The sequence below is a fragment of the Ananas comosus genome, linkage group 3, assembly GCF_001540865.1.
Source record: "Ananas comosus cultivar F153 linkage group 3, ASM154086v1, whole genome shotgun sequence".
NCBI lineage: Eukaryota > Viridiplantae > Streptophyta > Magnoliopsida > Poales > Bromeliaceae > Ananas > Ananas comosus.
In genome coordinates this window covers 14,815,616-14,829,013 of record NC_033623.1, presented here as the reverse complement: position 1 = coordinate 14,829,013, position 13,398 = coordinate 14,815,616, and the positions used below count along the sequence as shown (strand labels likewise).

Sequence of the window (13,398 nt, the reverse complement as noted above, 5' to 3'; positions counted from 1 at the left end):
GATATATATATATATATATATATCTATATATATATATATATATATATATATATAAACAGTTGCATGTATATCCTTGCAATATAAAACAATGGCTGTAACAAAGCGAAGAATCGATTATGCTTCTGTATATGAAAAAAATGGGCTTGAAATTGATTCATTGTGCACACTCAATCCTTCGGGAAATTATTGGTTGACAAAGAGTTATTCAAATTATGATTCAAGCATGTATATATCATATTTGTTATTAATAATACTGCGAAGTAACAAACCTATATATCAAATAAATAGCACCAACCGGTTGGCTACATGATAGGCCATCCAAAGATTGAGCACTACGTATAACCATGCGACACCCTTACATTTACAAAAAAGAAGAAAAATATACAACCAATACTGCCATAGCACGGTTAAAGGAACAAACCTATCATAGTTCGAAAGAGAAAACAAAAAACAAATATTGAAAAAGGACAAAACATAACCCAATTATAAAACAAATGAAGGCTAAAAAAGGATCCGCCTATAAGCTTAGAACAAAAAATTCGAATAAGTGTAGGACCCAAAAAAAACTGTTTGTACTAAAAGCAGAATACGAAATAAATGGGCTCAGATTTAACCAGCAATGAAGGCTAAAAATGCTCCAAGTTCAATATGCAGGAAAAGAACACAGGTGAAAAAAAAAAGCAGGTACTGCATATAGACCTAATCCATATTTTAAAGAAATAGTACCAACCAGGGGTCTAACCTATATATCAAATAAACCGCGTCAACTGGTTGCCTACATTATAGGCCATCCAAAGATTGAGCACGACTTATAATCATTTCACACCCTTACATTCACAGAAAGGATATACGACCGATACTGCCATGTCACAATAAAAGGAGCAAAACCATCATAGCCCAAAAGAGAAAACATAAAAGAAATAACACAAAATATAACCCAATTATAAAAGTCTAAATAATGAACAAACCAAATATCAAAATTAGTAAAGCACACATACATCAGCAGAAGTATAAAACCAAAAACTACAGGGCTGGTTTTGAGTTAGTTCGAAATCCATCAAAAACATTTCGGACACTGGGTTATAGAATTCTTAGTTCAGTCCAGTTCGAAATTCATCGAGAAAATTTCGGGCACTGGGTTATAGAAGTCTTAGTTTAGTCCAGCTTGTCATCATATCATAAACTCTAAAAGATTTCAGTTTACTAAACACATCAACGAAATCGTTGTTGAAGCCTTGAAGCAATTATACATAGCTGTACTGAAATAGTGTGATCAACAATTATGCCTAATTCTTTCAAAGGGAATTAAACTGATTGATAAGCAAAAATTAACCATTTTGTATGTGTGACTTAAATGCATAAATTAACCTAAATAGAAAATTGGGGAAAAAAAAAAACTATGCAGGCTAGGTCCCTAAGTTTAAAACGAAAAAACCATTTAGGAGAAAAAAAAAGGGGGAAATAAATATACGGGCTCAGATATAATCAGCAATGAAGGCTAAAATTTCCCAAGTCCAACCTGCAGGAAAATAACACAGATGGGAAAAAAATAAGCGGGGACCACATATAGTCCGAATCCATATTGACATAAAAAGTACCGACCGGAGTTCTAATCTATATCTCAAATAAGTAGTGGCAACTGGTTGCCTATATAATAGGCCATCCAAATATTGCGCACTAAGTATAATCACTGAACATCCTCACTTTTACAACAGAAGAAAAAGATATGGCCAATAGTGTCATGTGACGATCAAAGTTACAAAAGCATCATAGCCCGAAAAAGAAAACAAAAATAGAAAATCCACAAAACATAAGGCGATTATAAAATAAAAAATAACACAGAAACTCAACAGAAAACATGTTAAAGCACACATACATCACCATTTTGTAGTTGCAAAGATTTTCAGAAATTTTTTTCCTACGACAATCAGCAACAGAGGCTAAAAATCAGGAAGAAAATCAGCAATAAAGGGTAAAAATACTCCAACTATAAGTTTAGAACCCAAAACCAGAATAAGTTTAGGATCCAAAATAACAGCAAAGAAGGCTAAAAATGTTCCAAGTTCAATATACACGAAAATAACACAGGCAAAATAAATAAGCAGCTGCCAAATATAGTCGTAATCCGTATTTGGATCTATATCTTATAATGCTAAAAGGAGCACAACCATCATAGCTCGAAAAAGAAAACAAATACCCAAAAACCACACAGGGAAAAAATTAAGCAACCATCACATATAGTTCTACTCCGTATTGGAGAGAAATAGAACCATCTAGAGTTCTAAACTATATATCCATATCTGAGAAAAATTGTACAAAGCAGAGTTCTAATCTTATATCAAATAAATAGTAACAACTGGTTGTCTACATTATAGGCCGGCCAGAGATTGCGCACTATTTATAACCATCCCACATCCTTATAACTATTCCAAACCCTTATAACTGTATTCCACACCCTTATACAATCAACTACTTATAACTATTCCACACACCAACTGGTTGGCTACATTATAGGCCATCTAGACCATGCAAATTTGCCAGAAACTATACCTCCTGGCCAACTTATTAACAACACAACCACGTACCAGTGCAAGTACTTGATAGGAATATAAAAGATCTACTGGACTTACCCTCCGCCTGGTGATACTAAAATAGCAAATGCTCCATGAAACCTGCTCGATTTTAATTGGCAAAATTGTATACGATTTAAAAATCCATTTCCTACTCATCACAAAATAACCAATATTTTGTATCCAACTTCAAATTGCGGAAAAATTTACCACAAAAAACACTCACTGGATTTCCGATCTACATATCAAAAAAATAGTGCTAAATGGTTGCGTACATTATAGGCAATTCAAAGATTGTACACTACCTGGGTTTATCAAGCAAAAAAGACAAAAAATGGTCCAATTTCAACACACAGGAATAAGTGTAGAACAAAAAAAGATCAGTTTCTACTAAGAGTAGAATAAGGAATATACGGGTTCAGATTTAATCCCATCACCAATGAATGCTAAAAAAGTTCCAAGTTCAACATGCAGGAAAAGAGCCCAGACAAAAAAAAAAAAGTAGCCACCACATATAGTTCTATTACATATTTGAAAGAAATAGCACCATCCAGATTTCTAATCTATATATCCATACTCGAAATAAATAGCACCAACCAAAGGTCTAATCTATATATTAAATAAATAGTGCCAACTGGTTGCCTAAATTATAGGCGGTCCAAAGATTGCGCACTACTTATAACTATCCCACACCCTTATATTTACAAAGGACGAAAATATACAATGAACTACAAATGTTCCAACTCAAAGCTGCAGGAAAATAACATGGGCGAAAAAAAAAAAAGCAGTCACCACATACAGTCCTAATCCATATTTGAAAGAAAGAGTACCAACCAGAATTCTAATCTATATCTTATAATGATAAAAGCAACAAAACCATCACAGCCCGAAAAAGAAAACAAATACCCAAAAACCACACAGGCAAAAAAATAAGCAATCACCACATATAGTTCTAATCCATATTGGAGAGAAATAGAACCATCCAGAGTTCTAACCTATATATCCATATGTGAAAAAAATTGTACAAAGCAGAGTTCTAATCTATATATCAAATAAATAGTAACAACTGGTTATCTACATTATAGGCCGTCCAGAGATTGCGCACTATTTATAACCATCCCACATCCTTACAACTATTCCAAACCCTTATAACTGTACTCCACACCCTTTACAATCAACTACTTATAACTATTCCACACCCTTATATTTACAATATTTCGACGGAGCAAAACCATCATAGCCCAAAAAAGAAAACAAATACAAAAAAACCACAAAACATAACCCAATTATAAAACTTAAAATAATAGCCATTTACTATGCAGCATACAATTTTTGAAGAGATAAAAAAAAAAAAAAATTTAATATAAATATCAAATTAGATGAAATAGTTTCTTTTGAAAAAGAATGCAAGAATTAATCATAAACCAACCATTAAAATATGAAAACAGAATGGTCATCGCAAAACAGAGTAGGATGGCCAACTTGCACAATGTTAATTAGAACCTTAGAATGCTTAACCTACTCACATTCACCATAGACCATGATATGTAATTTTTAAGCCCTTAGACAGGACACGTAGGGAAAAATTTTGGAAAACTGAGAAGAACCATAGGAAAAAAATAGAGTAAATCAATAAGCTAATATAGCGAAAGGCAAAAAAAATTCCCATGTTCAGAACTAATGAGAACTAAACTCAAAGCCTCATGAATACAACCAAGAGTAAAGTACTACAGAAAAAGCATCAGCAAGATTTGAACAAAAACTAATTATTCAACCAAGTGCAAAGAGCTAGCTAAACCAACCAAGTCTTAATTCCCCAAACTTCAATATAGATAGGCAATAACAGTATGGCCTTTCTAGAAAGCTCAATTTTTGTAAAATTATAAATTATAAACAACACAGCCTCAGGCCTTGTGATCTCATTCATGTATATAATAGACATTTACTATGCATCATGTGATTTGTGAAGAGGTAGCACAAAGCATACTTTTTAATATAGCTATCAGATCATTTTAAATAATATCATTTGAAATAGAATGCAAAGAATAGTCATAAACAACATAATAATTATCCGTTTCTATTTTTTATATAGGTTTACGACAAATCTGGACATATATGTTATACCTATAATAGAGGGGGCGCTAAAAGTGGCTTTACACACAGGCTCAAGATAAAAGAAATGCACAATAAATTTCACTGTTTTTTTGGAAAATCTGCAATATAGGACAATAACTAATTAGATGCACAACAATAGTCCATGCTTCAAAACTTCTAATATACTACTTGTATTCTAATAGTTAAACTCAGATCTTACACCTGCCATCACATTTAGACAATACTTTTAAACATCTCTAAATTTTTAAGCCATTCAATATGCTACAATATTCACAATGCAATGGTTGAAACAGGAGGCATCCATTCCAAGAGCAAGACATTTTTTTTTCACAACTGCTGATCATTTAAAACCAATAAAACCATATCTGAGCAAGAGCTATCTTCTAAAGCCTCAAGAAAAACAGGCGTAACTACCAAGTACATAGGAAATCAAAACAAAAAAGCTAAGACCATAACAAAGTACCAACATAAAACTTACAAAGTTCTTGCTTGAAAAACCTTGCTAGAAATCAAAACAGCATACTATGCAACCACAGAAGTATTTTCCTAAGTACAAACCAAAAAATCTCTGAGTACTGCCAAAACAAAGTAACAACAAAAGATTACCAACAGTTTTCAACATCTCTAAATTTATTACAATTTTTATAACACCAATGCAAAAATAAGCCATCCAATATGCAACAACATTCGCAGCGCAACAATTGCCCAACGGCCATCTAATTTGCAATGTACCAACGAATTGGTTGCATGCAATAGTTGCCGAAGGGCCAGCCTGCAACACTGTTTTAGTATATGATCATCAAAGGAAATGAAGGCATACAAACCAAGAGCACAACTCTTTTTTTTTTACAGTACCACTGATCATTTAAAACCAAACTTTAAACCAACAACTTACATATAGGATTAAACCAGTAGAGTACTACCTAACCCCTATTTCCTAAAGCCCTAAGAAAAGCAGCCGAAACTGCTTTGTACATAGCAAATCAAACCCCAAAAGGTAATAACATTATAATACAGTACAGAAAGAACTATTTTGTTTCCAACAGACCAAAAACCCACAACATAAACTTAACAAAGTTCTTCTTGAAAAGCCTTGGTAAGAACTAAACCAGCATACTACGCAGCCACAGGAGCTTTTTTCCTAATTACAAACACAAAACCTCTGAGAAACACCAAAATAAAGTAACAACGAAAGAGCTTCAATCCCTATAACCCGAGGGCGTCGCCGGATCTTCACCAGACCCCTCATCATTGCTCGCAGGGCGAACGGCACGAATGCTAGGCCGCTGAAAGACCTGAGAACACTTTTCTATATTTCCCATGAGCTCACGCCTCTCAGCAAGTAAGAGCTCTTTCTCAGCCATAAGATCATTATAATAACCCTTTAACAAATTGTAGTCAGTTTTTTGACGCTTATATTTTTCACAAACCACAGTATGGTCTACCGAAAGCCGAGCATATAAATTCTCGTAAAATTTTTTATCCTCCAAATTTGCATCTTTAACCTCAAAAGCATACTCGTCACGCAATTTGGCTACAGCGCGCCGAGCGGCATCCTCCTCAGATTGATCAGCATCCGAGAAAGGACTACCCCAAATTCTAACAGTTTCAGCAACAGAGTCACCTCTAGAAATCTCAACTTCTACATAAACACTAATCAATCCATCACTTCCAACTGGGATACCATACCTCGGAGACGGGAGCGAATACTTTTGGCAGACATCGCGTAACATTTCACGAAAACATACTGTAATAACTACCGATGCCATAACTGCAGCAAAACAGTTCACAAAAAAACAAAACGCAAGGAGAAATAAATCAGAAAAACAGATAAAAACCAAAAAAATATCAAAATAGTTGAACAAAAACCAGATTACAGCTACGATACCATAACCCACAACAACAAAGTCTTCAGCGACCAAATGCTGCAATTTTGTTAGCACCGTGCGAGAGAACCCACAGGAATGAAATGCCTTCCGAACAAAAGTCCCACCTTTCTTAGCCCTTCGATAGAAAGCCGACAACACTGAACCCAAAACCTTACCCCAAAGCAATAGAGGATATACGCTAGAGGGTACAGGATATAAGAAGAAAACTGAAGAGGAAAAACCACATGAAAAGCCACAAATTCCCTGTATTTATAAGCAATCGAACAAAGGCCGCAGGGGAAATGGAAGAAGGGAGGGAGGACATGAGGGGGGGTAAGGGGAGGAAGTCAGGGCGTACTGTAGGCCTGACTGCGATCGACTAACCTGGATCAACGCACGATGCGCCACCCCTAACTCAACTCGAGCTTGAACCATCGGTAGGACACAACTTACCAGAAACAGAGGAGGGAAGATACGACGCGTCCATGCCGCCCGCCATGTCGGCTAACGCCCGTACAGAGGATGCAGTGAGGAGGGAAGATACCACCTGACGACCTACCTCCTCGGATCAACATAACCACACGAAGAGGAGTGACGGATACGACGCGTCCATGCCGCCCACCATGCCGGGGAAGGACATCAGCATGACGCATCTATCCCGCCCGCCATGCCCGCTGACACACCAACGGAGGATCCAGAGGGGAGAGAAGGGACCGCCACCCGTCCAAAACACGTACGGAAGGTGCAGAAGGGATAGAAGAGACCGCCTTCCGGCTGCGAAGCGAGGACGTCAGCATGACGCGACAACTCGCCCGCCATGCCGCCGACGATCCTAACCGAGATCGGACCCCCACAATGACGCGACCAACCCGGCTGCCATTAATGAGGAGCGAGAGCAGAGCGAAGTGCGAGAGCAAAGGAAGAGGATGATAAAATAATAAGGAGCGAGAGTGGACAGTGAAAGGAGCAAGAGCGGAAAAGGGAAAGATGTCTTCAGTGATTAGATGCGTGAGAGAAGTAGGTCAACAACCAGGCCTCAAACCCACAATTCAAAGGACTGCGGCGCGTCGGCTCGCATCCGCGCCGACGCACTCGCCGGCGCTCAGCTCGTCCCCATCTCGCTCGCGCAGATCCGCTTGATCGGACGCCCGCGCCAACGCTCACTCGCCGCGCAAGTCACGTCGCGCCGACGCCCACCGCCTGCGCCGATGGGACCGCCCGCGCCGATCGCGAAGATCGCTGGGAGGGCTGCCGTACCCATCGTTGGTTTCTCAATTTAAAAATAGATATAGATAATATATATAAGTTATATAAATATAGATATAGATATAGATAAAAAAATATTCGATTTTAAAAATAATTGTAAATTCTAATTTAAAGGCAAATTAAAATTTTAATCGTAATTTTTTTTTAGGATCCACGATTCAAAAGATATATAGAGAACTTTTAAATTTTGCGGGTCACACAGAAAAAAAGAGAAAAAAAAACCGTTCCAGGCTGGCTCGCGTCCGCGCCCGCGCACGTTCGCGCTCACCCGCCCGCAATCCATTAAAATAAAAAATTTTCAATTTAAAATTTAAATTTTAATTTTAATTTAAAAGGCAAATTTAAAATTTTAATTGTAATAAGAGAGAGAGATTTAAATTTAAATTTAAATTTAAAAGCAAATTTAAAATTTTAATTGTAATTTTTTTTCTTTTATATGTGATCCACAATTCTTTTTAAAAGTTATATAAATATAAATATAGATATAGATATAGATAAGAAAATATTCGATTTTAAAAATATTTATAAATTCTAATTTAAAAGCGAATTAAAATTTTAATCGTAATTTTTATTTTAGGATCCACAATTCAAAGATATATAGAAAATTTTAAATTTTGGGTCACACGGGGAAAAAAAGAGAAAAAAAAATCGTTTCAGGCTGGTTCGCCCCACGGTCGCGCTCGCATGCCGCAATCATTAAAAAAAAAATATTTAATTTAAATTTTAATTTTAATTTTAATTTATAAAACAAATTTAAATTTTAATTGTTAATAAGAGAGAGAGATTTAAATTTAATTTTAAATTTAAAAGCAAATTTAAAATTTTAATTGTAAGTTTTTTTTATATGTGATCACAATTCTTTGTAAAAAAAAAAAGAAAAAGGGAAAAAAAATAACAGAGAGAGAGAGGAGACGAGAGAGAGAGGAGAGAGAGAGAGAGAGAGAGAGAGAGGAGTGGGTCTGCTAGGGAAAAAGGAAAGAAAAAAAAAAAAAAAAAAAAAAAAAAAAAAACGCTCGCGGCGGGCTCTCGCACCGGCTCGCTCTCGTGCGCCGGGCTCGCTCTGCGAGCGCCATCGCTCCGCGCCCGCCCGCCGCTCCACCCAACCCCACCGCACCGGCTCGAGCCCCGAGCCCGTTGTTCGCGCCGCCGACTCGCGCCCGCCCACCACGCCCGCTTGCCCCCCCGCGCCGGCTCGCGCGGCGCCCGCCCGGCCCCCCTCGCGAGCTTCGCAGAGGATGCTGCCGTACACCCTTTGTACGCCGACGCCCAATCGCCCGCGCCATCCGCTCCGATGCCTAATCGCCCGCGCCAGCTCGCGCCCCCCATCCGCGCCGGCGCCCGCTCGTCCACCTGCCCCTCGCCAGCCCGCGCCGAGGCCTGCCGGCCGCCCGCTCACCCCGCTCGCGCCGATCGCGCCGATCGCGAAGAGGCCCGCTCGCCCACCTGCCCCTGCTCGCGCCCGCTCGCCCGCACCAGGCCCGCGCCGAGGCCTGCCGCCCGCCCGCTCGCGCCAATCGCGCCGATCGCGGACCGCTCGCGCCGACCTCGCGCCGATCGAGCCGATCGCGGACAGCTCGCGCCGACCACGCCGATCGCGCAGAGGGCCGCCGTACGCTGCGAGCGCTGGGAGGGCTGCCGTACATTTTTTGGTTTCTCAATTCAAAGATAGATATAGATGTGTCCAATCACTGTCGACGCCAAAAGTCTGTAAATGCATGTACCAGCTTGTTTAGTAACGCTACGAATATCTCAAAATAATGTCTTAATTTGTATATTATTAATATATCAGCATATTAATATGGAGAAAACTTCAAATACCCCCTTGTCGTTTACTATTTTTTCACTTTAGCATCCTGTGGTTTAGCCTGCATCAAGTTAGTACTATGTAGTTTTGCACTTTTTCACTTTAGTATCCTGTGGTTTAAAGTGTATCAAGTTAGTAACATGTGGTTTCGCACTTTATCACTTTAGTACTCTGTGGTTTCGCACTTTATCACTCTAGTACCATGTGGTTTTTAAACCACAGAATACTAACTTGATACAAAAATAAAACCACAGGGTACTAATTTGATACAAAAATAAAACCACAGAGTACTAACTTGATACACTCTAAAGTGATAAAGTGAGAAACCACAGGGTGCTACACTTTAAACCACAGAGTACTAAAATAAAAAAGTGCGAAACTACATGAGGGTTTTTTGAAGTTTTCCCTATTAATTCTGAAGATTCTATCAATTTATACACACAAATCCTATGTAATTAGGTAATACATCAATTAACATCACATTTCTGTGCCAATTAGTCAACAACAATAATAATAATACGAAAATTAATTTATCCATCCGCCCTTTTTCCAGTAATTGGAATAAACTACTTGCAAATGCACATGTCACAGGATATATAATGTCCAGTGCAGATGATTGCATGTCATATTAATAATTCCATAGCGTGGAATAAATTTGTTTTGTTATTCCTAATTAATTATTATATCACAAGGGTTATATATACACGACAACAGCATAGAAACCCTGAATAAGTCCCTTTTTTTTTTTTTCTTTTTTTCTCCCCTTTTTGTTTGTGTATGTATGTGTGAAGATCATTGTTGAAGTGCATGCCACAGCAAGTTACCCAGGATAAGTCCAAGGATAATTATTTGGGTTTACTTGAATCGATAATTTGTGCTGATTGATGGTAGCATAAGAAATTATTAGTAAAGTAGAGCATTAACTAAGCTTTTTCTTTCTCTCCACGTCATTTTTATTATCATTATTTCTATTTCTTTCTGACGAATCGAAAATTTGGTCTCTAATTATTCTATGACTTTGGCTTCGCTCGAGCATTTTCACGGTGTTTTGCGTGTGAACATGTCTCTCCGATGTATCAAATTATTAGTACTAAGTAGTAACGCATCAAACTATCTAAATACGAGGTGTTTTTTAATCTTTGTCAAACATTAGTGGGTAGTACTATTTAAGCTTAGTTATTTAGTTTCTCAAAACAGAGAAGAGATTTTTTTGGGAAAGCCAAAACTGAGTATTCAAACCAATACAATGTGAATCGTGTGGCACTTCTCTAGGTTTGTGGAAGACCTACTCAACAAAGCAACTGTGAAAATGAAGGAAAAGCGAAAGGATGCGGCACCAACGTGTTTAACCTAAATCACATCACATCAACTTTAGTGGATGGGCCACAATGTATTGTAACTTATGTGTACAACAACTTGAGAAAATGGTTTAGTTCTCGTATTAATTTGTGGTATATTTTGCGTTACATAAGTGACAAAAAGATCAACCTAGCGAGCAACATGATCCAAGTGGCCCATTTTGGGAGATACTTTTTTGACTCCTTTTTCACTCCTAAAGATCCATTTAGACTAATTGGATGTTCTTTAGAACTTAAAAGCTAGGGATTTTGGTTTAAAGTAATGATACATTCGCTTTTTAATGAGAGATTAAAAAAGAATATAATCTAAATGGTATATAATTAGTTTGTTCAGAAATCTATTCAATTCAGTTCGACTTCTAGAGCGAAAGTTAGTAGTGCATTTCATAGTAGAGAAGTTGTTTAAGAAACTAACGTTTCAGTCAGATCGTGTAAGCTGCTTTACATCTTGTCGTTAATTTGCTAAAAAGATGTGCCAAAGAGCTTTATCGCGAAGATTGTGGGCCCCATCTTGATAATACATATGTCTCTAAGTTTTAAGATCAGTGCTCTTCATGGGCTTGTTCTAAATTGATACCTTTCGATAGCCACAAGGTTCATGTGGAAAGAGGCACAGCGCATCTGATTTTAATAGTAGTTAACAGTTGTAATATTGTATTACTTTTCATTAACAAAGTCGTTGTTGATGGACATTAATTACTAATTAGCCACGTCAAATATTTAATACTTTGGGAACGTAACCTTTGGTTGCAGCACGAAACTTGTATATAAAATTAAGAGAGGTGCCAACCACTACTATATAACTCGTATAATATTTTTCTACTTTGTTCATTTTACCATGACCATACTAGTGGATATATTGATAGAGTTTACACACATATAAAATCACATAGCCAAATTTCTCTCTCTCTCTGATTTGCATTTTATTTACAAATATTCGAGCTATATCACAGTTTTCGTGACTAATGTCCTGTGTATCTCTAGATTCAATTTCTTTAGCATATATTTTTTATTTCAAACGATTCATGAAATCTTTACAGATGAAATTAATTATCCAAGCCTATAAGGGGTATCAACACTAATATATCACTATTATTAGTTTTTGAATTTTTGCTGCCAAACAAAATCCATAAAGAGTATAGATTATAAGTGGTTAATCGTCCACTTACACACTATGCTACATAAAATTTGTGCTTTAGTAAATATTAAAAAAAAGAGGGCAAAGAAAATATCAAGTGAGCTCTAAGCTACTCTTCTTTATTTCCCCTGCAAAATGAACAGTTTAAAAAGGGGCAAGTTTTCTCTTTTATTATAGGGTAAATTTCAAATACCACCCATGTGGTTTCGTACTTTCTCACTTTCGTATTATATGATTTAAAGTATATCAATTAAGTACACTATAGTTTTATTTTTCTCTTTTCGTCAATCACTTCGTTAACTTTTCGCTAAATCATATACAAAAAATTTCAGATACCCCACCTATAGTTTATCGAATATTTACTTTAGTATTCTTTCTTTTAACTTTGTTACTGATTTAACGAAAAAAAATAATGGAGTGGATAACAAAAAGAGAAAAATAAAACCACAAAATACGAAAATAATACACTTTAAATCATAAGATACTAAAATAAGAAAATGTAAAACTACAAGAGTGGTATTTGGAGTTTTTTCTTTATTATAATTTGAGTTTGGCATGAAATAGGGTGACAAATTGTTTTTTTTTTTTTTTTGAGAGATAGGTAGACACGCTACCCACTTTATTTATTTCATTTAGAAATAAACTTAGCTGTAAATATGAATCAACGGATTCGAACTTGAGTCTCAGATACCGATCACCAAATTTTTTGCCACTTACTCTAGAAATGGTCGGTAGGGTGACAAATTGTTACCGGCACTAACCTGTGCTAGAGATGTTGTTTCCAGTTAGTGGCATGAAATGAGATTGATGCTGTACAGTAGTACTAGTATCTTTTGGACGTATCAAGAAGGTATAAAGTGCTACTACGGATGAGAAGGAATGATTCGTAAAACTGTGCCCGTTCTTTTGTGGTGTCACGTTGACAAGAACACGTAACTAACACACACGCGCGCGCGCACACACACACACACGGAATGGAGGAGTAAAGAGATGATCATAAAGGAAAAACGGAAAAAAAAAAAAAAAAAAAAAAGAGCGGTTGGTGTGTATTATGCCAAAAAGCAACTAGACGTGTACACTACCATATAAAGAAATATATATATCGTAACAGCTATACTGCGTAAAATTTGTACGGGTCAATTTTATTGTATCGTATATTTCAAAAAACTTTTGTTATTGTACTTATATACATATATAATAGTTTTTTTTAGATGTTGTTATTTTTACATAAAATAACTGGCAAAGTGAGAGCCTCTATATATATATATATATATATATA

At 36.8% G+C, this 13,398-nt stretch overlaps 1 protein-coding gene across 1 annotated transcript in view; it reads right to left on the bottom strand.

Moving 5' to 3' along the window:
• The window catches only part of LOC109707617 (putative glucuronosyltransferase PGSIP8), a 45,921-nt gene that overhangs the window by 27,273 nt on the left and 5,250 nt on the right, over positions 1–13,398 (bottom strand). The gene's annotated exons all lie outside the window — the stretch shown is intronic.